The 25742-nt window shown below is 41.8% G+C and overlaps 1 protein-coding gene and 1 long non-coding RNA gene across 3 annotated transcripts in view; both read right to left on the reverse strand.

The window, feature by feature from the left end:
• Nucleotides 1-25742, reverse strand: part of LOC127496312 (C3a anaphylatoxin chemotactic receptor-like) — a 154368-nt gene that overhangs the window by 17772 nt on the left and 110854 nt on the right. The gene's annotated exons all lie outside the window — the stretch shown is intronic.
• Nucleotides 2581-25742, reverse strand: part of LOC127496325 (uncharacterized) — a 45137-nt gene continuing 21975 nt past the window's right edge. Inside the window, exons 1-3 of one of the 2 annotated variants that reach the window (XR_007925291.1) lie at nt 12413-12788; nt 3304-3392; nt 2581-3234 (exon numbers count right to left, since the gene is read on the reverse strand). This is a non-coding gene — a long non-coding RNA (uncharacterized LOC127496325). Of the gene's footprint in view, nt 3235-3303; nt 3393-12412; nt 12789-25742 lie in introns of those variants that run through there. The other variant, XR_007925292.1, reaches the window with a different exon arrangement.

Raw genomic sequence — 25742 nt, forward strand, 5'->3', positions numbered from 1 at the left:
GTATTTCAGATGCTGTCACTCCCCACAACCTCGTCATCTGTAAAGAGAAACAGCCAGTCATTCACACCAAAATGATGGACTTAAAGACATCACCAAGGATTGTGAAGATATTTTCTTGGTCTTCATTAGGCATACATCTATTTTGTGTTTTACTTCCTTATGTATTTAGTCATGTTCAATGTCAATTGTCATTTATTAATATATTCAGCTAATAACAGAGCACTTCCATTTTTGCTACAATTTTACAAGTACATAACTGACACAACATGCTGTTTTTAATTTTTTATTTTTTTTTTTTTAATGTAAAACCCTATTAGAGACTATAAGACATTATAAGATCAGGTCAATCAATCAATCAATCAATCAAGATACTAATATTAATAATATAAAGATACTAATATACTAATATTAATGAAAATAAACAATTGTTAAAAACTTGAGGTCTTTCAAAGCATGGTTCTTTATGGAACCTTATAAAAAGGGTTCTATTTAGCAGACAAGACTCAGGAGAACACAATTAATTAACTAATGAGTAACCATAGAAACCATCTAACAACGAGAACAAATGGAATAGAAACTAAACAGGAAACGGAACCCAAGGAAAAACAACATAAGAGTCCAAACATAGAACATAATTGTTACAAATAGGCCTACACGATACAATTACCAATTTGTGGTCGTTATTAAGGCATGCATTTCAGCTATTTATACATTTATGGCACAGAAAATCTATAATTTTTTTGTTGTTGGCACATCAGCTTCCATCATCCATCCTCACAAAAAACAATACTGTATTTTGTCTAGACAGCTTCTTTATACATTAAATTACATTTTCCTTTTTTTTTTTTTGTAAATGTAATTTAATAAATGTAAATGTAGGATTCTGTGAATGTTTCATTTAACCCTAAAGTGTCGAAGATTGGGTCATTTCATTTCTATTCCTGTTCCACTCTGAATGAGATTTGCGTTTGGATTGGGAATGTTGTGAGAGGAGAGTCGGGTGTTCCTCTGCGAATACACTCTCGAACACCATCACTAAAGACTGCTTGAGCTTTTTCTGAAAATCTTCACACATGAATACGTTCAAGAAGGGATTCAGGCAGCTGTTCAGGTAGGCAAGACGGATTATAAAGAGCTCTATCTGGTCGAAAACCTTCTTGAAGCTGGTCAGCTCGTCTGATGGGTTTGTCACATTCATTTCACGCAACCACACTTCAAGGAATTTGTGAACATAAAGCCAGCAGAAGAAGGCCAGGATTACAGCCAGGATAATACAGAAGGGTTTTAGTTTATTGTTTTTCCGTAGGCGGTTAACTCGTACTCCGATCGCCACTTATGAAGCGGAGATTATGACGAACGGGAGGACAAAACCCACCACAAAACAATACACTTCCAGACTCTTGTATGTTTCTAGTCCCTGAATGCCATGTATGCACCGCGTTTGTTGTGCAGGAATGGAAAGCGTTTGGTATTGACAGATGATATTGACAGTGCTTTTCATTTTGAGGCCTGTGATGTACATGACCAGTCCACTGCCAACAATACCAAACACACATATTATACAGTGGAGGAAAATATTTATTTTCCTTAAGGAACTCATTGTGACATCTGCATTGCTGGTTGATGCCGTCATTTTGGATGGGGCTACAGTTTTGTCTGAAGTAAAAATAAAAAGAACAATGGCTAGAAACACAAAAACAAGTATGCATGATCATAGTTTATCTAGCCTATTTCATTAGCAATGCAGAGAATTGCAACAGGATGTTTCAAAATGTTGTTCATTGAAATTGCTATATCATTTTGGTAAGAACAACAGCTGTAGGCCAACTTACTCATTTTGACTATTTTTGTTGAAGAGGCTGCAAAAATAACCAAAATATTTTTAGCTAAAAATCTATATGTAAAAGAGCATTTTTTAACATTTGAAGCTGAATTTAAATAATGTTCAACATACATAGGGTGCTTCAGGTGATGTTTAAGGACTGTTAAAGGAACAAATTATAGTCCACTTAATTCATTTGAAAAGCATCAAGGAAGTAAATGTGAGAAATACTAAGTGTAAATGAATAAAAACATAATGCAGATCTAATAATGCACATAATAATCTTACCAGTTGTCTCTGTAAATAATATGTAAATAATAAGTAATGTGAGTTGATTGTAAATTGGTCAGTACATGTTTCTTTACTTATCCCCTAACACTCAGTTAAATATCCTTTTAAGGGTAAGAGAGGAGGGGAGACTCTTTTTGCTTATCACTGGAAACTCAGAAATTCCAGTTGCATATTCAACTGCATAATCTGAAGTCTGTGGTCACTTTGTACTGAAACAATCTATTCATGTCACGGCTCATTAGTGGGACATTCAGACGTTCGGCTCATTCTGAGGAAATAAACCATTTTTTATGCCTTGATTTACTAATATATATATATATATATATATATATATATATATATTTATTTATTTATTTATTTATTTTTTTAGCTGTTTAAGACATAAAATGTCTCTTTGAGCAATCAGTTGCAAGATAGCATTTATTATGTTGTCTCAAGTTCAAGTTTGTTTATTTATAAAGCACATTTAAAAACAATGTGTGTTGTACCAAAGTGCTGTACAATTTTAAACAGTTTTGACAAGATAAAAGAAAACAAAAACTAATTCATAAGATAAAAATAAAGCATGCAGATAAGCCATAAACAACTAAAATCCCCTATATAACTAAGGCAACATCATAAGCTAAAGAGAATAAATGAGTCTTCAAGCTAGATTTAAATGTGTCCAATGTAGGGGAGGATCTCACAACAACTAAGCGCATTCCACAGCCTAGGAGCCGCAACTGCAAAAGCTCGGTCACCCTTCATCTTTAAGCAGGACCAAGGAACAGAAAGAAGCAATTGGTTACATGAACAGAAAGATCTTGGAGCAGAATAAGGTTGAAGGAGATCGGCAATGTACTGTAGTGCTCCTGTCACAGACACGCCAGGCTCCACAGTCACCCAATCACAGTGCACTCCCTCACCAGAGTACTAATCATCCACACCTGCCACGCATCAGCACCATTACCAGCAGCACACACAGTCACTGTCCGGTCTCGTTAATGCATGCTCACCTTAAGGACTCCTTTGAGGAATACTCACCTGTCTCCAGCGTTCTCCTCGTCTCCCAGTGTTCTCCTCATCTCCCGTGAGTGTCTCTGTGTCTGGTCTGCTCCTCGTCTGCCTGCCATCCACGATCCCTGGAAATCACAAGACAAGTATCAGCTCTACGATCCCATCTTCCACGAACTGCATCAGTCACTACTCACCTGCACTCTGCTCAAGCTCTCTGACTGTTCAATAAACTTGGCTTTATATTCCATCAGTGTCTCCGTTCCCTTCTGTGTGTAACAGCTCCCTTATGGAAAGAAAATATATTTCCCTATATATGAATGATCAATATATTACATGATTTAACAGTATATTTGAAAATATACAGAAAAATATATTGCGTAAATATATTACAATATATTGAATAATACATAAGGAATTGGCGCTTTTCATATATTGAAAAATATGTGATAATATATTTACTAATATATCATAATGTATGTCATTTTATATTCAGTAATATACTACATAATATATAGATTTATATGTGATTAGATATGGTACTGCATGCATAATATATTGCAGATATATTTACTCATGCAGTATAAACACATATATAGTAAAATATATTATGTAACACATTTCTTATATTTTATAATTATTTACATTTGAAATGTTTCATATTTTCAAGTTAGTTAACAAAAGCACACCTATAGCTTGCATAGTGTCAGGGTTCTGTTTATGTTTCCTTTTGTCACATTTTCCTTATTCTCAGTTTTCCAGCCACTGGTTTGTTTCTATGGTTTCCCTGATTTGAGTTCATTGGTCCCAGGTGTGTCTTGTTTATTAATCTCGTTTGCCCCTTTGTTTGACTTGTATATATTCCCTGTATTCTCCCTCAGTCTCTGTTGGTTCTCGTTTGCATTATACGTTTGTGTTGATGGCGTTTCTCCTGTTTCCTGGATTATTATTATTAAAATCTTCCTTTCTGCATTCTTCCTCATTGTGAGTGTTTATCCACCATGGCACATGACAGAAGAAGTGATCATAACAACACCATCCCAGCTGAGGACCGCCTGTGTGGTTTAAGGCAGAGTGGTCATCCGTTGGAGAGGTATGTGGAGGAGTTTTCTGAGCTCTCTTGTCAGGTGGGCTGGCCTGATGCTTCCCTTAGTGCTTGTTTTCTGATGGGCCTGGATGAGGATACTATTCGTTATAGTGAACCTGCTTGTTGTTTCTCTCTAGTCGAGTCAACCTCATTCTCTATTTAAATGGTTCAAATTTTGAAGTTGAAGAAGTTAAAGTAGAGAAGTATCGTCCTCATCCAGCCATCAGCAACACACGTGGCCTGGTCAGCTCACGCCCCGCCGGCTCCCTCCACATACCCCTCCTATGAATCGGTCCATTTCTGTCCTCCGGAACTTCCCCACTTCCTCAGTTCAGGGATCCTGATGGCCGCCACCCCAGAGCCTCGTCGCAAGATGGCCGCCACCCCAGAGCCTTGTCGCAAGATGGCCGCCACCCCAGATTCTTGTCGCAAGATGGCCGCCACTCCCGAGCCTCATCCTAAGATGGCCGCCACGCCTGAGCCCTCGGTCAAGATGGCTGCCGCCACGGCTCTGTATCTCTTCCTCACCCAGGATCCAGTCCCTGATCTCAGTCCAGTGATGGATCCTATCCCTTACCAGAGTGCCGAGGCGACTCGCTGCCTCGCTGCCCCGAGTGCCGAGGCGACTCGCTGCCCCGAGTGCCGAGGCGACTCGCTGCCTCGCTGCCCCGAGTGCCGAGGCGACTCGCCCGCCCCGAGTGCTGAGGCGACTCGCCCGCCCCGAGTGCTGAGGCGACTCGCTGCCTCGCCCCCCCCGAGGCGACTCGCTGCCTCGCCCCCCCCGAGGCGACTCGCTGCCTCGCCCCCCCCGAGGCGACTCGCTGCCTCGCCCCCCCCCGAGGCGACTCGCTGCCTCGCCCCCCCCCGAGGCGACTCGCTGCCTCGCCCCCCCCGAGGCGACTCGCTGCCTCGCCCGTCCCGAGTCCAGAGGCGACTCCACTCCAGCCCGCGAGCCCGCTTCAGACCCCGCTCTAGCCCAGAGGCAAGAACTTTTTGGGGGAGCGCCATATACTCGTGGCCTTAATAGTTGAGCCTGGGGTCAGGACCGAGGCCACACCGCCATGGCGCCTTGAACTGCCTGCACCACCATGGCCCCCGGAACTGCCTGCACCACCATGGCCCCCTGAACTGCTGACGCCGCCCTGGCACCCTGAGTTACCCGCGATGCCATGGTCCCATGAACTGCCTGATTCGCCATGGCGTCCAGAGTGGCCAGCTCCACCCTGGACACCTGCATGGCCGGGCCACCCTGCAGACATCCTAGCCGGTCTGCTCCTGCCCACGGCCTCCAGGGTGCCGCCCCCGTCACTCCACTTATTCTCGAGTGCAATTATAGTACACAGCTGTTGAACATGAAAAGGAAATCAGCATATGAAAAAAGCCATGATTACAGATATAATGACCTGGAAAAGCTTCTTTCCTCTTTTGAGACTTTTGGCCCACACTCCAATAGCAATGTATGAAGATGCAATGATCAGAAAGGGGATGAGAAAACCAATCATAAACCTTTATATGACCAGAGACCTGAATATACTCAAGGTATTATGTGCATTGGTTATCATTTTCCAAGTGGTTGATGACAAAGGGAATGCTGCAGAGGGTGGGTAAAACCCACACGAGTACACAGATGATAACATAATTGTTTTTTTAACAATATGTGATCTGACATTATCGAGTATATCCCCCACTTTACAAAAACACACTCAGAGAGTGCCTATACTACATCACGTAGTGAATGCGTGCACTCTCTGGGCTATAGGTTAGAGTAGCTAGCACGTCTTAGCATTTAGAGTGCAAGCTTTAACTGCATGATTTCAACTATTAAAATGCATTTATGGCTGTATGTCTTTTTTATTTATATTATTTAATATAGCTAATATCACAAAGAGTGCCATTTTTTCTCCAAATATCAACACGATTACAAATGTGATATTGATTTTATACAAGAACAAGTTCATATTAAGTGACTTACATTTTAGACAGAATATTGCTGAATATTACTGTTTTTGCTCCATTTCGCCAACGTAAATTGTTCGAAACAAGCCACGGGACTGTTTTGCGTCTCTGAGCAACACACGGGAGAAGGGTCTGGCTGAAGACAGCAGGCTACAATACAGATGCACTCTCATCATATGGCAGATGGCCGTATGCATCGATTTGCGGCAACTTGACCCATGCAACGGCGAACGCGGACGCGCAGTGGATAGAGCAAAACAAAACACCAGTCACAAATTGGAAGTCTAAAACGAGAAATTTTAAAGAGAAATGTCAGAGGATTTCGATATTAGTTTGAACCGTAAGAGGTTACGATACTCCTATATCCTGCGTCATACATCGCGTCAGAAGAACTAGGCGCAAGTCGACTTGCGCAGTATGCGTACAGTCATCTGGCGGAAGCTAGTTGTTTTAGATTATAAAGTTTTAAATATGGATATTTTTCTTACAAAACCAAACGCGTCACTTCAGAAGGCCTTTATTAACCCCATGGAGCCGTATGGATTATATTTATGATGGATCGATGCATTTATTTTTGGCTTCAAAACAGGCCCCCTATTCACTACCACACCTTTGGAGGGCAAGAATATTTTTGAATATATCTCTGATTGTGTTTGTCTCAAAGGGCAGTGGCAGTTGCTATTCCCAAACAACAGTACGCCAAGACCATCGAGCAGTTCAGAAGCATAGCTCTACTGAATGTGGAGGGGAAAATCTTGTTCTCCGTGATGGAACAACTACATCAATACCAGTTGTCAGAAAGCCGGGATTCCAGGTTTCCCTGGTTGTGTAGAGCATGCTTCCATGATTTGGGAACAGATCCAGACCACTAAGAGGGAGAAGAAAGACCTGCACATCATATGGCTAGATCTAGCTAATGCCTATGGGTCAGTGCCACACCTGCTTGTAGCCTGCGCTTTGGAATTCTTCTACATCCCAGACAACATCAGGACCATGATCATGAACTACTACCAGGAAATGCACGTGTTTTGCACTGAAGAAAGTCACCACTTGTTGGAAACAACTGGAAGTAGGGATCGCAATGGGATGCTCCATTTCTCTCATCCTCCTTGTGGCAGCGTTTGAGGTCATCCTGATCGGGGCAAGGCAGGTGGTGGGTGGGGTTCAGCTGCCTGCAGGTCAGAATGCACTCCAGCTACCACTAAAATCCATTACCTTGGGCTATAGGCAGGAGAAGACAAGGCTGGTGATGGAATTAAGGGACTCCTCCGACATGGCAGTGGCTGATGCAAATGCCAGAGTTGAGACTGGAAGGAAATGGAGGGCTAAGGAGTAGGTGCAGAAGGTGATGGGAAGATTGCAACATCAACAAATTGTGGGCATGGTCCCGACAGGGCGGGCAGGCCTTGGATGGAGCAAGCCACCCATCCTATGGTCCAAGGCAAGTAGGAAGGAGAGAAAGGACCTAGTTGTAGCAGAGGTCACCAGGATTGAGCAGGAGGAGCTCAGAGTAAGGTCCGTGGCACAGGGGCAGCAGGGGCGGTGGACAACTTGGGAGGGTGTCGCGAGCCGAGCAATAACCTGGCAGAGTTTTGGAAACTGCCACAGGCTCGGCTCAGTTTCCTCATTAGGGCAACATACGACACCCTCCAGAGCCCAAAAAACCTCCACCAATGGCTTGGAACGGAGCAATCCTGTGACCTCTGCGGGACCATCAATGCCTCACTCCAGCATGTTCTTTCGGGATGTAAAACAGCACTGACACAGGGTCGGCTCAGATGGAGGCAAACAATCAGAGTCCATTAGACAGCCGATTCAGGATTCACTTCCTCAGGCAGGGGGAACCCGCAATGCATACCAGCAAGAGACCACCCGCCAAGCTATTGACATCAGGGGTGGGATGGAAGATGGAAGTAGATCTGGGAAGGCAGCTCCACTTCCCACAGGAGATATGCAGCACCACATTAAGAACAGATGTGGTGCTGTGGTCTGCAGCTGTGAGGTCAGCGATACTGATTGAGCTGACAGTGCCATGGGAGGAGGGACTGGAAGCTGCATATGAGAGAAAGAAGGCGAAGTACGCAGACTTGGTCGCGGAGTGCAGAGAAAGTGGATAGAGTGTGAGGCTGTACCCGGTGGAGGTGGGAGCCAGAGGCTTTGTGGGCAGATCAATATCATGCCTGCTCAAGGACCTGGGACTACGGGGAGCCACACTGAGTAGATCCACCAAAGAGCTTTGAGGAAGCGGAGAAAGCAAGCCACTGGCTCTGGCTGAAACGACGAGATAAGGCTTGGGGAGTAACATCTAATTAGGTTTTGCTGCAGGCGGTGTCAGGGAGAAGTCCCTGTTCACTGCCCTGCCACCAGGAGACGTTCTGGGTTAAAGGGCAAAACGTTAATGAGCGGTGCTCCCCAGCTGAAGACCCTGCAGCAAATCCATGTGGTATGCAGTCAGGTTTAGGCCTACCTCAGGGAAGAGGACGCCCCTGCCATGCATAGTCCACCATAGGCACCGTATGAGGTACGACAGGCCTAAGGCCCAGCAGAAAGACCACCTCGCTGTAATGAATAACCTAGTGTGGCTTGAGGGTAAATCATGGGATAATTTTCATTTTTGGGTGAACTATCCCTTTAATGTGTTTGAACTGCGGGAATTAGACTTATGCTTACTAGTCTCACAGTCTTTTCAGTGACTGGGGTCTGCTTGCTTTCAGTGTTGCAAACTACTTTCATGTCACTAGATGACATCATAATGGCAAATTCATTGATCTATATAAATATGAATATAGATCAGTGGGCAAAATAAGAATCTCGATAAGGTTTGTCCAAGAAGTTGCTAGATTTGCCTCTAAACTTTTGAAAAAGTCTCAAAAGAGGCGGGGAAGTCACTAAATCTAGTGACAACCCAGACAGCAAATTACATCTGGCCCAGTTGTGGCCCACATCTCCCACATTTTTCTGGCCCACATATCGCATGGAATGACGGCGATGACTCAACCTGAGCGTGGCTGGCGATAGCATATATATCCAGACCTCATCAGGGCCAACTATTGCACATATGGCCCAGTTCTGGCAGCGGCAAAGGTCACAGGGGCCACATCTGGGCCATACACAGCAAGCCACAACTCACACTAAAACCGGCTTGATGTGTGTAGGGTTGGGTATCATTTTAATTTTAACGATTCCGATTCTGTTTATCGAATCCTGTTCTTATAGATTCTCGATTCCAATTCCAATATTTTTTTTTATGGAGAGAAAAAAAAAAAGAGCAAATACTTCAAGAATAATGTTTTTACCTTTTATTCTTGCCACATTTGGGCTATAACCAGTAGGCTGTAACTGTTTTTGTACCTGAGTGTGAGACACTGCTATTGCTAAGCTGTATCTGGTGCTTTAGGACTTGTGGCTGGGTTAGAGTTCACAGTTCGTTATTTCAAATGTAGGTGCGTTATTTCAAATGTGCCTATATGCTTTTCAGAATGCCTCAAGCGCAGGTCATGTGACTAGAACCAATCGATCAGCTTCGGCCTTTCCGTAACAACATCAAAAGCTCAGCCGGGTTTTTATTTCTAATCTCCATAAATATATCTAGTAAAGCTAATGCAAGGGCTAGAAATCAATTAATCCGTTGCTGATACTTCCTCGTCATCTTGCAGAGCGCAGTTAATGTTTGCATAGCAACGAAAGACACCACAGGAGCGAAAGCGCTTTGGAAAGGAGAAAGTGGCGCGGCTGAGCTTTCCACGCGTTTTTAGACGCGACATGTGAACGGCCCCAAACACGGTGCATTCCTTCAGATTAATGCCGTGTTGAAGCAAAAGTCAGTGCCAATTGTAATGAACTGCGTGATGAGATAAGGTCCTTGTCGCAGGTCCTAGCAGATAGACACAACTGTAAAACGCTCACTGCTGTTCACTGTGCGAGAATGACTGAAAAAAGTCAGGAATCGATAAACAGAATCGAAATGCGCGCATCGTATCGAATACCCGGTTCTTTGAAATTTGGAACCGGCTCTAAAATGGAACCGGTTCTCGATACCCAACCCTAGATGTGTGTGGGCCAGATACGGCCCATATGACCTTTACCGCTGCCAGAACAGAGCCATATGTGCCATAGTTGGCCCTGATGACGCCCGTATGTGTATGCTATCTGGGAAAATCCCTAAATTGGCAACACTGCTTTCTTTGTGCTGCAGACTCTCTTAAATCAAGGATGCAGTTGTGAGACTGTCACTCAGCTCATTTTCATGTCCACCTTTGATCTGTAGTTTGTCTTGATTGAGGCAACTGCAGAAAACCCTATCTCACGTAGGTAGGATGTGGCAAAGGAAGGAGTATTGCCAGGGCTCTCCTGGGAATTTACTTCAAATCTACTTCAATCCTTCCTCGCCACTGACTCAATTTTCAGGCTATACCGTAGGGGGTGCAGTTACGCATCTTCTGAAAGAGTACAGAATCTCCGGATCAAAATGCAGGAGAAGAAGAAGCTGAAACAAGCAATAGAATATTCCTCACGCAAATGTAAAATAAAGCAATAATCAAACATTAAACAGCATATAAATCAAAACTGCCTAACGTTACTAAATGAGGACTATGACGATTTGGGGGTGCTTATGGACTCGATCTACTCCACCTGTGTTTGATCATCGTTCTGAATCCCATCCAGACATAGTCTTTGACAAAAATGCAATTTTCTCAGCTTTTTGTTTAAAATGTTTTTCTTTAAAAAAAAAAAAAAAAAAAACTTACCCACATTTAAGTGTTGATAAAAAAAGTATTAATGAAGCTAAAATAAAATGTTTTTAAAATGGAAAGTGTTGAAGTACAGTTAAAAGGTATTTCAATTAAAAAAAAAAAAAAAAAAAAAAAAAAAAACTAAATAGGAACATTGTAGTATACTTAAAGTGCAAATAATAATAATAATAATAATAATAAATAATAATATATAAAAAGTAAACTATAAGTGTGATGTTATGTTCACTTAAAGAAAGCTTACAAGTATACTTGCACTAAACTAGTAGTTTACTGAGAGTATATTTCAAAGTGTACTTTCATATACTAAAAATGTACTACTAGTATTAAAATAGTAAACTATACTTTAGTTTATTATACTTGGTTATACTTATAAGTTCACTTGTAGTACAGATGCAGTACAAATGAGAAATGTAGCTGTGAACCAGTTGTGTACTTAAAGTTTACTACTGTTACACATATAGTACACTTAAACGTATACTTCAATTGGGCCAATTTAGTCCCAAGCAGTATTAAAATAGTAGACTTACAAGTTTACTACTAATACATTGATACTAGTATACAGAGCTGGGTAGATTACTTATGAATTGTAATCAGTTACTGATTTCTGATTTCTCTGATTACTGATTTCCTCTTAGACTACACATTTTTGGTAACGTAAAAAATTTAATTTTCATTGCATGATTTATAAACACCCAGGTTGAAAACACCCACAAATTCAGAAACGCCCACTTTTGTTCCACAGAGACCATACTCCTGAGTGCACGATTCCACACCCCTCCCCCTCACCGCTGGAAAAACTTGAAGAATCACGAATGTATATAAGCAGCAGGTTTATTATGAAACAATATAAACGTTAAAGGTGCCGTAGAACGTGTTTTCAAAAGATGTAACATAAGTCTAAGGTGTCCCCTAAAGGGTGTCTGTTACGTTTCAGCTCAAAATACCCCATAGATTTGTTTTATTCATTTTTTAACTGCCTATTTTGGGGCATCATTAAATATGCGCCGATTCAGGCTGCGGCCCCTTTAAATTCTCGTGCTCCCCGCCCCCGGAGCTCGCGTTTGCCTTAAACAGCATAAACAAAGTTCACACAGCTAATATAACCCTCAAAATGGATCTTTACAAAGTGTTCGTCAAGCAGCATGTCTAATCGCGTAAGTATGGTATTTATTTGGATGTTTACATTTGATTCTGAATGAGTTTGATAGTGCTCCGTGGCTAAAGCTGACATTACACACTGTTGGAGAGATTTATAAAGAATGAAGCTGTGTTTATGAATTATACAGACTGCAAGTGTTTAAAAAATGAAAATAACGACAGTCTTGTCTCCGTGAATACAGTAAGAAACGATGGTAACTTTAACCACATTTAACAGTACATTAGCAACATGCTAACGAAACATTTAGAAAGACAATTTACAAATATCACTAAAAATATCATGTTATCATGGATCATGTCAGTTATTATTGCTCCATCTGCCATTTTTCACTATTGTCTTTGCTTGCTTACCTAGTCTGATGATTCTGCTGTGCACATCCAGGGGCCTGTACCATGGTGGTAGTTGAACAAACTCAGGGTTATAGGATTAGTTTCAAGTTGACAAAACCAAACCACTCCAATCCGGCTTTGTTGGTACCATGATGCTAATCATCAACTTTCTCTGTCAACTCAGGCATTGATCCTGAGTTTGTGGAGCGCGTGCACATGAATGCGTGACATCAGTGGCAAACAGCCAATCACATGCCTTGCAACAGAAAGAAACTGTGATTTACTTCTCGCGAGAGAGTCAACGCGATTCAAAACTCTTTTGCTGAAGAAAATGAAGAATTTAAACGCATTTACACTAAAGAAGAAACTTGTCCATGAAAAAGGACAAATAAAAGAAATGATCTTGCTCTATCAGAGCAAGTGGAAATTGTCAAGTGTTTATATAGTTTATTATATACAGCAATAGAGGACTCAAACATGTAAGGTTATGTAGTCATTTTTAAAGAGTTATCTGTTGATTCTACAGCTTACATATGATCTGTATATATTAATATTTATTTAAAATAAATGCTTAATAACTGTTAAACTAAAATTGCTTGTGTGAAATGGATTAATAATATAAATCATAAAATAATTCTATAAATCATTAAAGCAAGACAATTTCATCGTTAAATATTTGTTTTCACTATATAGTGATCTTTAATTTGGAGGAAGAGAAACCGGGGGCGTGACTTTATTGCGTTGGATGTGTCAGTGTCACTTTGCTCACATCTGATTGGTCCAATTTCAGTTTGAGATCTCTTACCCAGAACATAACCTGCCCCGGAGCAGGTTAGCTGTGGAGCATAAGTTACTAAAAGCCAAGTCACTTTCATGGTACCTAAAACCCAGGATTGGCACAAACTAATCTGAAACTTAACTGGCTAGCCAGCTAATCCGGCTTCATGGTACAGGCCCCAGACGTCCTGCCCTTGTGTAATGCCTTGAACATGGGCTGGTATATGCAAATATTGGGGGCGTACATATTAATGATCCCGACTGTTACTGTTACTTGATAAAATTAACTTGAAGTAGGCTATACTTCTTTTTCGTACAGGTAGCAGTGGGTATTCCTGTTCCACTCCAATCCAAAATGCAGCCAATGCCTTGGACTTCTGCTTTTGTTTTTGTTTTCTTCTACTTTATGTTTAACTGGCTTTTGTTGTTTTTTTGTTGTCTTTTCAAAAAACTTGTCCATGCTTAGAGCAGAGCTACTACTACCAAAGAGCATAGAACCCAAGAGGCAAAACTCTGATGCTTTTTGGGTAACAGCCACTAGGTGTCACTTCGGTAGCGCGGCAGCCATTTTGGGGCAAAAATGCCAACTGAACAATAGAATCCATCACATTTTACACGCCCAAAATCAGTGAATCTGACTGCCAAATCAGGAACGCAATAGAAAATTTCTCAAATTCAGTAAATTTTATGACACATACAGTAAATGTTGTATTGTCTTAGCTTACGCCAGTGTGTAGATGAGACACAATGAATCGCTGATTCGAGAGGCTGGCTAACATTTGCTTTAATGGCGACAACAGCCAGAATAACAATCACACGCACACCCCAAACCCCGCCCCTGGCGCTGACGTGCCACGACACCCGGGGATCAGACGTCACACTCCATACGGTACAGCATAGCAGGCTATCAAAAAACACCACAAACACAAATGTGTGTGTGTATATTATATATATATATATATATATAACAACAAAACTTTCTCCCACACCCAACAAAGGATACAAGTTAAGGCTGCATGCCTACTGCAGCTCGTAGTCCATCAGCTTGACTGGCAGCCGACGGAGACGACCAGACCGCCGGGGGGGGTTGGCATCGGGACATGCAAGGGGGAATCCAACCCCTGACTGAGGTCATTCTCCAATTTCGATGGGGACGCACCCCTGCTCTCGCATAGGCTACTTGTGCTGATAACAGGCCCGACGGGTGACGATGCTGGCTCGGCTATTGCCAGAGGAATGTCAGGAATCGGTGGAGGAGAGCTCGCACCCAGATCTTCACTCTCGGAGTCTGCATCATCTTCAATAGGCACTGTTTGCTCAGGGATAGACTCAACTTTGTAACAGTCACTCAGTCTGACCCTATACGATCCACATCTAAGTTGCTCCGTCAGTATTTAGCACAAGATATCGACTTTGTGCCTGGGACTTGTTCCGATCACTATACAAGTACACCAGATCTCCTGGGCCAACATCTGGGCATGCTGCTAACCGATTCGATGGTGATTTGGCCTTACTGCTGTGGGGATGGTTCGCCAGGCATTGTGCGTGTTGTAGAGTAATTAACTCCTGATCATGGACCGGTAACTGTTTGAGAGAGAACTGGTCACGTTGTAACAGCATCTCCTGGGCTGACATGCCACGTGATCTGATACAGCTGTTTAACTGAGCAACAGCCACAGACAAAAGAAGGGGAGTGACAACCTGAAAACCTCACCCTGCAGCTCCTGAATGTCACACATTCACGAACAGCTAGGATAAGCTGATGTGCGCGTTTTAACACATCAGCCGCAAAGGAGGACCCCACAGCCTCAGGTGGGTCACAGCTGGATTGTTCCACCGCAAATGAGGGGGAATTTTGCCAATGCGGCACATTGATGGCAACCCTTACTGGTATGTTGGATAGCTGCCTCCAAATCCAACGCATAGAAGTAACGGCTGACCACTAGTCTCAACACATTCCTTGGAACAACAATGCACTCAGAGGAGCTCACCAGCGGTGTATGACGGCGTACAATTAAGAGCCCATCTTTGGCCAAAGTGGTAGTGTTCAAATAGCGTTTCACATCTTTGGCATTGGTTACTCTATTGGACCTTGGCAAAGATGTGTGCACACCCTACGAAGGTCCGGACATGCCACCTGTATGGACAACCATGATGCTCTATTTGAGAAGGGTATTTTCTGCGCACCCTGCATAATGTTAACAACATCGGAACGGCGCACAACCGAGGCCATGCAATCCTGGACAAAGCTACACACCTGATACGTGGGGCTGTTGCACTCTACAGCATTGCGACTAGCATGAACTGAAGGAAGAATAGCGACCCCAGCGACATGGCAGACAGAAACCTGGAAGCGGCTTGCAGTTGACAAGAAAGTGGTGACTTGTGGACTTGCAGAGAACTTGCCCCTACATAACTTCTCGAAGGCTTGCACACATGGTTTGCTGTCAGTGAGGACACACGCCTTCTGTGTTGACTGGATGATAAATGGACCAAAGTGCTTTAATGCAGCAGCTATAGCTAGAGCTCCGATTTCACACGGGAGCCAATTGATCTGGTTTTTGCAAATTTTAGCACTAAAGTAGCCAGCCACCAGTAATGTCCCCTCACGTGTAACGTACATTGTCGCACCAAGGCCTGGGTCCCTGAGAGCACCGTCAGTGACGATCCAAAGCTGGTCATCAGGTCGCGGTACTGTCACCGCACAGTTAGTGGATAATGTCTGCTGAGCTCTGTGAAAACATTGGAGAAGCTCATGACCACACAATCGCAGTTCTCGACTCACAGCCAGCAACCATGTCATCAAGGGGGGCAAGGATGGATGCGCAGCCCTTAAAGGGTTCGTTCACCCAAAAATGAAAATTCTGTCATTTATTACTCACCCTCATGGCGTTCCACACCCGTAAGACCTTCGTTAATCTTCGGAACACAAATTAAGATATTTTTGTTGAAGTCCGTTGGCTCAGTGAGGCCTCCATAGCCAGCAATGACATTTCCTCTCTCAAGATCCATTAATATACTAAAAACATATTTAAATCAGTTCATGTGAGTACAGAGGTTCAATATTAATATTATAAAGCGACGAGAATATTTTTGGTGTGCCAAAAAAAACAAAACAACGACTTATATAGTGATGGCCGATTTCAAAATACTGCTTCAGGAAGCTTCGGAGCATAACCCTTTAAGTTCTAAGGTGGCACCAGCCCCTGATTTGGCAGCGCTGTGAGGGCTGACAGAAAAGCACTAAGCTTAAGTTGAGATGCAGACACTATTACCTGTTATTTTATTGTTAATAAATATTACAAATATATACTAGGGTGTGGAAATGGCTAATAAGCCAATAAGTGCTCCTCTGCAGCATCTACTGCAGTGATAATTTATTGTCTTTTTTGTTTGTCTGCTTTCCTACATTGTGAAACTTTTAGTTTTACAAATGGGAACAAACTATATGAAGGATGAACAAATAATGTTTTGGATGTCACATTAAAAATAACATTCAGATTGGATATTGCAATATTTGAAGCTTTGAAGTGCTGGGAAAAGTTGTGTGAAGCACTTAAAAGCACTCGAAAACATTAGACCATTTCTGCCACAAGTTGTTTCTGTTATTGTTAGTGGCACAATGTTTCTCATGGTGTCCAGACTACACAGCGCTGTGAAGAAAGATTCTCTGGTAAACCACAGATTGATATCAAACAGTTTCCACGTCGGCATTGTTTGATCTGATATCTGTGGTTTAACAGAATTCTGCAAAGAATATGAATGCTTCTCACAACATTTCACAGCGATGTCATTAATTTTGCTGTGAATTCAAGCGCTTTCTTGACAGCGCTGTGTAGAAATGGTGTTGTGTGATCGAGATCGGCCCGCTGCTCTGAACTTCTGTTGCGTTGTCTATTATTGGTCCGAGCTGCGCAGCTCAAACGAGTTGACTAAATGCATGTTGCGATGACATCACGTGACGCGTCTAAGCCCCAAATCTGCGGAAAATCTGCAGCAATTAAGAAAAAATGCAAGCTCCTCCGAATATTGCGGAGTTTGCTTGATTTTGCGATAAATTCAGCGAAAATCGCAAAATCCTGGAGGGACTGCTTATTGGCTATAAGTGAAATGCACCAGAAAGTCTTTCAACAAACAAAGGTGGATCTTTAATTTCTTTACAATGTTATAGTCTAACTGCATCACTACATTGTACAGACATTACAGGTCAAACCATTCTGATGTTCTTTTATCTAAATAAACAACATATTATATGACTCTTAAAGGGTTAGTTCACCCAGAATTCTAAATTCTGTCATTAATTACTAACCCTCATGTTGTTCCACACTCGTAAGACCTTTGTTCATCTTCAGAACACAAATGAAGATATTTTTGATGAAATCCGATAGCTTTCTGACTGCAATGTAATTGCAACTTTTCCAGGCCCAGAAAGATAGTAAAGACATTGTTAAAATAGCCCATGTGACTACAGTGCTTCAACCTTAATATTATAAAGCGACCAGAAGATTTTATTCAACAATTTCTTCTCTTCTGTGTCACTCTCTGACGCTGTTCATGTAAGCACCATGACACATGCGTGCGATACTGACACAGAAGCCGGCCAATAATGAGCTGGCATTCTGACGTACAACCTGGAATTGTTTAATAAAGTCGTTTTTTTGTTTTTTTTTTGCGCACAAAAAGTATTCTCGTCACTTCATAACATTAAGGTTGAAACACTGTAGTCACGTGGACTATTTTAACAATGTCTTTACTACCTTTCTGGGCCATAAAAAGTGGTAATAACGTTGCAGTCTATGGAGGGTCAGAAAGCTCTCGGATATCTTCAAAAATATCTTCATTTGTGTTCCGAAGATGAACGAAGGTCTTACGAGTTTGGAGCAACATGAGGGTGAGTAATTAATGACAGAATTTTCATTTTTGGGTGAAACTAACCCTTTAAGATACACGGCATATACAAATTCAGTGTTGTTATATTTCATATACCTCAACTGAATCAAGATAATTTGTTTTATTTGTTCTTATTTTATTACTGACTGTTTACTTGTCTTTTTTGTAAATTCAATTTGGTTTGAAATCAAGCTTTCTTGTGCTGCATGTGAGCTACTGCAACAAAGTTACCCTATTGTAAAGACACAAATACACAGAGTGAGCAAATATTTAAGTGAGATTATTGTAATGGTAATTGATCAATGTTTAAATATGTGAACAAAAGCCTAAATTAAAATCTGTTCATTGTATAAAGCGGACATGTCTCTTCAGAAAACTTGAATTAAACTGCGCCATTCAAATTGATTACTGTCACAAGTCTTGTGCTTTTTGAAGCTTGAAAATAATGATTTCCTTGACAAAATAGATGGACATAAAAATTAGATTTTAAAATATCTACATGGCAGTATATTCCAGTATCGTGACCACTAATTTGTGCACTTCATGAATAAGGTGAAAGTGAAAGTAGCTATTTTCTACTTAGATCTATGATTTGATTGAATATTGTTTGGCAATTTATTAAATATTGCCGGCTAAAAAGTAATTAATAATTTGTAATTTGAGTAGTTTTTGAGAAGAGTAATTTGTACTTTTACTCAAGTACTTTTTTGACACCAGTATTTTTACTTGTAATTGAGTATTATTTTAGCAATGTAACAGTACTTGTACTTGAGTACAAATTTTCAGTACTCTTTCCACCACTGGACATAAATCATGCGAATGCGGCACATGATCGTTTCTCTTAATAGGCTACCTTGCGGTGTGCCAGTCAAATTGGGAATTCTGATTCTACTGGATATTCCCTTATACAGGGCAGGTAAAAGCCACTGTGTAGAAGCATCATGTGGCTCAACTGCGAGCTCCTCGCTAACGTTCACCAACTCGCCTGGAAGTTCGAGCTCAACAAATTTGCCACGCCAAAACAGTATGAGATGATCTAGCACGGAGGATATAAGCTCGCCTGATAGCGTGTGTATCCCCCCCTGTCCGACCTGGTGTCTAGCAGGGCGGATGGAGATGTCATTACATTCCATAAATGGTATGCCAGCGAGAATATCAGTCTCAAAGTAAAGCTCATGTCCATCTCTGTGAAAGTGGGTGTGTGTTTCACCAACTACCTGCCACCTGCTGTGCTTTTGTAATGAATGCTTTGTCATGAGGAGGCAGAAAGGGGCATTTACTGAGAAAATGATTATCTGGTCTGTAAGCCTCTTTACACAGTGGACACCACTTCCTTGATCGACCCAGAGACGTCAGTCTCTGCCTTGGAAGGCTGGACACCGCAGTGCGCATAGTTCTGGCATCCTCTGACAACTGAAGTTCATCCAGTAATGAGCTGAGGGCTTGGGATATCTCTAGCTTTATAGACGCCAGAGTGCGTGATCGTAAGTTTTGGCAGCTCGCTGTGTATAAGTCGAAGCCATGTGAGAACAATGAAATTTTCTATTGTGGGGGAGAGTTCTTCATACTCCACAACGGGCACGCCTCCATGAGTAATGCCAGAGTCTTTGCGGAGTATATTGTCCTCAACAAAAGCCATTAGTCTCTGGTAGAAGTTCTCCGGACCCTCATTGGGCTCAAGCTTAATAGCAGCAAAGTCAATGAAATGAGCGCCAGTGGACTGAAATCCAAAGTGTAGCCTGATTACTTGTCACATATGGTCAATGCAAGTGGAATTCTTAAGGATAGTATTGCGGGATATGACTGGACAGTAATTAGCGATCTGCCCCAGCATAAGCTCAAGCATGCTAACCTTTTGTTGGCGCGTGCGTCGTTGAGCTGCAGAAATTTCCTCGTTAAGGCTGATTTATACTTCTGCGTCGAGTGTACGCCGTAGCTACGGCGTAGGCTGTGTGTAGCACACGTAGCCTACGACGTAGCCTGACGTGCACCTCTTCAAAAATGTAACAACGCATCAATTCTACGCGGACCGCAAGCGCTGTGATTAGTCTGCTAGAACCCCTCCCTCAGGTCAAAAAACTGGCGCGGAATACTCGGAGAAGAGCGAGTGTTTTCAACTTCCATATGAATGAAAAGATGCTCTGTTTCAGGAGACACATACAGTCAAACTGCAACAAAAGTTGTTACCTATTTGCCGCTTCTCTGCCGCTTCCATTTGTAAGCTTCTCTGACAACGTACATGACAAGCTGCTTCTTCTTCGGCTTTTGCCTTGATCCTCAACATGACCGCAGACACTGCCTCCTAGTGGTCTGCATGCACGCCGACGCGGACAACGACGCAGAAGTATAAATGAAAACAGACGCCGGCGTAGGTCCGACGCAGAAGTATAAATCAGCCTTTATCATCCGTGAAACCCCTATATGGCGAAGCCCTCGTCTTCTTTTCCCAGTGCACACCGTCCAGTAAAAATGGGGCAAATTCAGTGTCCAGTGATAAACGAGGTTCTGACGCCAGTTCTCAAAGGAGTTCACTGTCTCGACTTTAGTGAGGCACCACTGCTTCGGCGCTCTGTGTGTTCACCGTAGTTACGACTCGTGTCTAGTCGGCAAAGATAATCCGCTGCTAGTTTACATGCGCTCGTAGCGTGAACTGATCTCACGTGAGCTCAACGAATACATTTAAAGTCCCCCTGTAGTCAATTATTTTATCCCTTAAAACTCATCTTTGATCACTAAAATGACATATTTAAAAAAAAAATTCAAGTGAAAAAAAGTTATTCATGCCTTAAAATAGCTTGAATGTAACTCTACACCCTTGCCTCATTTAATATACATGATCAATGAATATGCAAATTAGCCCCGCCTCCACTCGCTCACGCCAGCTCAGAGAGTACGGTTGCTGTAGTGACGAGCAATTTATTGTTGTGGATATTTAAGAAAAAAAGCTTGCTTCGCTTCGTATATTCAGTTTAAAGCCCGGGATACACTGCAGGATTTTTGCAATCCTTTAAGATCATTACAAAAGACACTGTGCGACATGGATCCATTGAACTTGGGTACGACATGCATGTAAACTGTACGATGATGACACCTGTTGACTCGTAGATGCAAGTTTCTATAGAAGAATAAAACGTCATCAGCATGCGCTAGTGGTTAACAAAAATACCATGTTGAATCACACTTTGCCAGTTGTAGATTTTATGTGTGCTGAAAATAAAAAGGAAGCTGAATTTCTGACACTGTCAGAAAATGATCATAGACTATCTTTGGTTGCAAGACCGGGAAAACGGCCGTCTTTGAACCTCTCTCACTGTACGACATAGGACCACCGAGCCACGATCACAGAAATCGCCATGATTGTTTCACGATAGCAATCTTTTGTCTGGGACAGCCAAAAATCGTGCAGTGTATCCCGGGCTTAACAGCTGTGTAACTGAACTGCTCACATATTTTTGATGCTTAAATTGGGTTCTAAATTATGAATTGGTAAAATGCTTTTGCAAAACAGTCTGAATCCACTTGCATTCGTTTGGACTGCTCTCTCACTGAATCACCTGAAGCGATTTCTCAGTAAAACAGAGTATCGAGAGAACAAGTAGCCATTTTCCTCTGTGAACATGCGCTAAATGGATGTTTGACAATTTCGTTGCCTTTTGGAGTTTTCAGATTTAAAAAAACATTCAGATGAAATCCTGCAGGCGCCTGTGCCTTCTCCGTACATGCAATAAATGCACATCCTTGAATGAGCGCGGATTTCCAGCGTATTTACTTGAACTTATCAGGTAGGCTAATATCTATGGATTGATCAATTCCAGAGGCGGCCAAAATCAGAATTTAAAATGGAATGAATAGCTCTCTCAGAACTTGACGTGCGATTCCACACTGACTGAATATGCACATGAATCACGGTCACACGCACACGCTCAGAGCAATATTGTTTTAGCTATGTTTTATAGTATTAAAATATTTCGAAGGACAAAAACATGAACTTGGCTTTACTTCAAGTCAGCTGTCACTTTACTTTGGCGCAAGCCATATGCGTCCGCACACTTGGCACAGTCCTTGCGACGGTTCTGTCATTAATTAATATGAATTAATATTAGCCTTTTGCTTGACTACATTATCAAACAGCTAATAACGTGTTGCTAATGTTACACAAACCATGTTCCTGTTCTTCATCTCAGAGGCAGACAGCTGCCTTCTAACAATCAGTATCCTTACACGCTTTGAACAACTCAGAACGTCAGTGGAGAAAGGCATGTAGTTCATCATAACATCGTAATAGACTAGCTATATTGCTAAATCTACACAATTTTTCATATCAACAGAAAATATACCGGGATAAACTGGCTTCTCTCGAGATTTTCCTGCTTCAGAGCAGTCATTAATGATATGCTAAAGCCTGCCGGCACATTGTTGTGATTGGTTACAAGGTAGTCTGTGACGTCACAAACACCACCAATTTCAAACCGCGGTTTTGAGTCTGTCTTTCGTTTACTGCAGTTTCAAACATAAAATACTCAGCAATGGTGCTGACTTATGAATTTGCACATGGTTTGTCTTAAAGCATATTAAAAACACCACATAGACATATAAACATTAAAAACTTTTCACCACAGGGGGTCTTTAAGGAGTGGATTCGGTAACGCTGCCACCACGCCAGTGTGTAGATGAGACACAAAAGAAGAAAACAAAAGAAAGGGGAAAATAAACAATTTATACAAAACAGAAACAAAACACACCGGCAAACTGACAATACTTAAGAACTAAGGAGAACAAAGAAACCTGGACTGTGCCAAATAAAAGAAAACAACAAAAACAAAAAAAAAATCTTTCTAACCCATTAACAACCTAAACCTAACTAATACAAAAAAAAAAAAAAAAAAAAAAAAAAAAGAATCTTCAATGTCCAAGGTGTTGTGTCTTACCTACACTGTCTAACAAAACAAAAATACAGCGGGTGACACCAAAATCCCTGAACCTAGTATTTTTAAACAAAAATCAAACTACATGTATGCACCATGTAGGTCACGTGACATAGGACATAGCTTACCTATCCCTTCTCCTCAATCCAGTTCAACAGTTTTGAAAAGCATTTTAACGCTTACAAACACTCACAAATGAGGAACTATACAACTTCTACATGGTAGACATAGCACACTAACAAATTTAACTCAAGAAAAAAAAAAAAGAAAAAAAAAAATTATATTTTATATATATATAAAAACGAAATACAAAGGGAACTAACAAAAACAGCTCAAGTTCACACAAAGGCCGGCTGCCTTCCATGCACTGGTGTTTCCCTTATATAGCTTCCCTCCCCTGTTGCACAGCGAAAGGATTAGAGCACTGCCCCCTGACGTCATCACTTCCAATCCGTTCGTCTCGAATGATTGACACCTGAGACAACCAGTCAGCTTGCACCTGCACAGGCGAAAGGAAGAGAGAGAGAGAGCGCGAGAGAACCACGGGAGAGAAAATGCAAAGAAACACCCCAAACCACAACTAAACGTCACATAGGGACGTAACACAGTTCATAAAATCTTTAAAAACAAATTACATTAATTATACATTGATTTCCCTTAATAAAAAGTAAATTGAGTAAGACAGTGTAAAAGGTGCGAGTGTGGCTTAGTCATCTGGCCCCCTGGTGTTAAGGAGAAAAAATGTTGGCCCTCGTCACTATCGAAGTTGCCAATCCCTGATGTAGTATGAATGAATTCGGACGTACTACATCCGCCATGTTATTAACCCTTTCAGGCATGAGTTTAAAATATTCTAACTGACCCCCCAGAGCGAGTTTTTTTAAGGCAACCATTATTTTAGAACGTTTGCCCTTTATGCACGGTGGGTAGGAGAATGGAAGTAAGGATAGAGGGAAGGATCCCAAAGTGGATCTTTGAAAAAGCAGACTGGGATAAATTCCAGAAACTGAGTGATGAAACAGTGACTAGGATCGATGTGTCTGGAAGTATATAAGATGTAAATAAGCAGGTCACATCAGCAATTGTTATGGCAGCAGAGGAAGCTATTCCAAAGGGGAAAAACAAAGGAAATCGAAAATTGGTGCCTTGGTGGAATGAGGAGTGCCATCAGGCAGTAAGGACAAGAAATAAAGCATTCAGACTAGTTAAAAGAACCCACAATCTACAGAATCTAATTCAATATAAGAAAGCTCAAGCAGTGGTAAGAAGAACGATAAGACAGGCAAAGAGGTCAAGTTGGAGAAATTTTTGTAATGAGATAGGAAGAACAACACCTGTGGGAGAAATATGGGGAATGATAAAGAGGATGGGAGGAGACAGGAGGCAATGGGAATATCCAGTTTTAACATTCAATGAGGAAATAGCTGTATCTGATAGGGAAAAGGTAGAGGTCATGGTAAAATCTTTCACAACGGTTCACAGCTCAGAAAATCTGTCAGAAGAAGAGAGAAGGGCAACAACTTTGAGTCAGTATTTACAGATGTTAGAAAGGAAGAGTCAGGAGAAGCAATAGATGAACCATTCACTCTGGCAGAGATGGTAAGAGCAATTAAGAGAGCAAAACACATCTCCAGAGAAAGATCGAATATGTTATGTGATGGTAAAACATCTAGGGAAAAGATCACTCTTAACGTTGCTTGAGTTATACAATAAAGTTTGGAAGGAGGGAAAATTACCAAGTGAATGAAAAGAAGCAGTAGTGATTCCAATGAGGAAACATGGCAAGGATCCAACTAGTCCCATGAGTTATAAGCCAATAGCTCTTACATCTAACTTGTGTAAGACAATAGAAAAAATTATAACAGATAGATTGTCATATGAACTTGAAAAAAAGAGGTTTACTGACAAGCTGTCTGTTACAGTAAGTACCAGCCAGAGGCAGAAGATAACAGTTTAGATGGTTTATTGGACACAAGCAGAGGTAACAGTGACAACAGGGGAGTAGATTGTGGTTGTAGAGGTGAAGGATGAATGAATGGGTGATAATACTGTCCTTTTGTGGTTTGCAGGTTGATGGCGGTGGCAGACTGGAGACAATGCTGGCGGATGACACTCACACACAGACTTGGAGCACACGAGGTAGCACAGAGACACAGGAGAAAGGTAAGTAGCAATGGGAGTCCTTGAGGTAAGCATAGAGGTAAGATCCTTGATGCAAACGAGACCGGACAATGTGACTGAGTGTGTGATTGTCTTAAATGGTGCTGGTGATGAGTGTGCTGATGAGATGCAGGTGGCGGTGATTAGTACTCAGGGGAAGGTGTGCGTTGTGATTGGTGGGTGCTGGAGCCTGGCGTGTCTGTGACACTGTCAGAGTGGTTTTAGAAAGGGAAGGAATACAATGGATTCGGTTTTAAGATTAGAGACTGAGATAAAAGCACAAGCAAATAAAGAGAGTGTAGTTGCAGTATTTTTTGATATAGAAAAGGCCTACGACATGATGTGGAAGGAGGGATTATTAATTAAGCTAAATAAGATGGGGGTAGGTGGGAGGGTGTTTAATTGGATAAAAGACTTTCTGTTTGGAAGGAAAATTCAAGTGAGAATTGGGGCAGATATGTCAAATCAGTATATGGTTGAAAACGGCACACCTCAATCAGAATCAGAATCAGAATGAGCTTTATTCACCAGGTGTGCACAAACACACGGAATTTGTTGTGGTTTTCTACAGGAGCTCTTGGTACACACATACATATGAC

The sequence above is a fragment of the Ctenopharyngodon idella genome, chromosome 15 (assembly GCF_019924925.1).
Source record: "Ctenopharyngodon idella isolate HZGC_01 chromosome 15, HZGC01, whole genome shotgun sequence".
Lineage (NCBI taxonomy): Eukaryota > Metazoa > Chordata > Actinopteri > Cypriniformes > Xenocyprididae > Ctenopharyngodon > Ctenopharyngodon idella.